This window comes from Rhynchophorus ferrugineus, unplaced genomic scaffold (genome assembly GCF_030347505.1).
Source record: "Rhynchophorus ferrugineus isolate W39M unplaced genomic scaffold, kcgeb_rfMv2 rfM8, whole genome shotgun sequence".
Classification (NCBI taxonomy): domain Eukaryota; kingdom Metazoa; phylum Arthropoda; class Insecta; order Coleoptera; family Curculionidae; genus Rhynchophorus; species Rhynchophorus ferrugineus.
In genome coordinates, this window is record NW_027472587.1 from 36044458 (window position 1) to 36047109 (window position 2652).

Genomic DNA, 2652 nt, shown 5'->3' on the forward strand with positions numbered 1-2652 from the left:
AGCCACGCGATAATTCCTATTACCAACATCATAATAGAACTCATAAAACCCTAAAACTCATAATCAATATAAAATTAGGCATAAAAATATGTTAAATGCTACTTTAATTAGAGTGAAATATGCTAATTTACGAACATAAAATTCAAGTTGTTACATATAATATATCTAAATAATTTTTAGTCGTTTTTTCTTCAATTATTTTAAATCTGCTATTAACCTCAATATTTTAATTTTGAAAATACTTATATACGTTTAATATATATCTCAGAATATACAAATATTCCAATACATTAAGGAGCAGAAGAAGATGTCTAGTCAAAAAGTATATAAACCTATTAATTTTGTATTAATGCAAGTTTTCTTTATTATCAGCGTTTAGTTATGATGAAATAAGTTTATCTTCGACTATTTACTAAAAATGTCAAAACACAAAATGGACTAATGTTTTAACTATTTTCTAAATACGCAAATAATTTTTTTATGACATCTTTATTAGATCCGGTTAGTAGAATCTTAATTTACAATTAATGTATTACTACTTTTCCTATGTACTTAAATTAGTTCACAAGCAAGACGAGTGCGATAAAATACATCAATATGTATTCTTCAATAATAAAATTATAATAACTTATAGATATAGTTTGCACTAAAGTTATATACTTTACATAAGTTTGTATGGTTTTGTTCGCTTCAATCTCCTGACATCCTGCGAGCTGTCCAGCAGTTGTATTGCTTCCACGTCAATATGATTGAATAATCTTCTTTAGTGTTTCGAGACGAAATATTAGATAACTTCGCAAATCCTTTTTATTTCCAGGTCATCGTCCAGTTCTTCGTTGGTTACGTAGCGATAGGCATTGGTAATCAATCGAAGAACCTTGTCTTGACAGCGTTCGATGACTATTTGATTTGAATTTTTAGTGCAACCCCGCAAATAAAAATGTAAGTAAGTTCAATTCAATAGTAAAGTTACTAATAAATTTTTATGAAAAAAGTTGTAATAACACATCGAAAATTAGTACCGCGGCTAAAATAATTATTGACGTCTCAGATTTCGATGGTGCATACATAAATAAACTTTGAATAGACTATATCATTCGGCATCAATAAAATTGTTAAAACTCAGATGCGGATTCGAACAAATTTATTGACCGTATGTCCAACAATTTCGAACTCGATGAAGATAAGAAAGTTTTCGTTTATATCGCGATTAGATCCGGTCGTTTCGTTGGCGGAGTTCCCGCTATTGTTCGGGGTCGTCTATATTGCTCTCCGATGCATACTAGCTGACTAAACGTAACGTGGTTTAATCTCTCAAGGACCCTCGACAATATGGCGAAAACCACTCGGCGCGGCCACAAAAGACTTTCCGGGAAGTCATTCTTATCACGCCGCTCGCAGAGGCTCTGGGGCGTCGCTCTCGCCTCGCCGATGCCGATGACGCAGTCACACCGCCTGTCAGGACGCCGCAATATCCGAGAATAAAAGATAAATGAGGCTTTTGTTTCGCGAGCTGCTGCCTGGGTTCCGTCGCCGACCGAGACTGGGTTGGGAATTATCGGCTCGACAAAGAGGAAGTTATAGTTTAATCAGACAAGACAATTATCGGCTGGGAGGCCCATTTCCGTGCCGCGCGCTGGGTCCCCAGTTGACGTGCAAATGAACGACATACTTCTAAAGCGATTAGGTTCACTGAATTCCAATTTAACGTTCAGTTTTCACGTATCAGGCGTTTACAGCGTATCTTGCTGTATTTTGATACAAGCTTACTCAAATGTACATACCAATAGCATCATGGATATTTGTGACGTCGAAATATTTTAATGTTTCCGCATCAACTCTGAGTTTTAGTTCAGTTTGGTTTTGACATACAAGAAAATTCTAATCTAAATAAAATAATTGAACAAAAATGTTATCAAATATAATTTATTTTAACATTATAGTATATCTGAAAACTACAGTTAATTATACAGTCACAATAATTTATAGGTAAGAGTTAAAACCTCTTAACACTATTGCATTAAAGAATTTTACACACATCTGACAAATGAACGACGGCCGGACGCAAAATTATTCAAAAGATTAGTTATTACAGGTTAAAAACCGGCAAACGTTATTTTATGGCTTTGATTATCTTGATAAATTTTAAATCTCTCCGTAATATATCATATCATTTCGTTTGAAAATGCCAGAAACAATAGATATTCAGGGTCACAAATTGATTGCGGCTTTAATAAAGTAAAAATAGCGACTGAAACAGTCACTAGTAGAAAGTAGTAAAATCAGTCAAACAAAAATCTAGCGACTGCATCAGTCGAGAGTTCCCAACACTATTTTTAACTGAGAGTGGTAATTTACTTGTCTACACAGGAGGGAAGATAGTTCTCTCCATACGCCGTAACCCTTCGCAGTTGCTAGCTAAATTTGATCTTACCATCTTAGAGAGTCGATATAAGCTTCGTATGGCTAGGGAATGGCAATTATTTCCTCTAGTAAATTACCTTTAGTAGGGGAATACTTACGGTGCAAAGTTATTACTTGAGTTTTTGTTCTTAGTCCACAATTTTGAGCCATTTGAATGCTATATTTAACAGCATAATACGAATTGTATCACTTTGAAAGCTTGATAGCGTAGATATTTACTATTAAAAG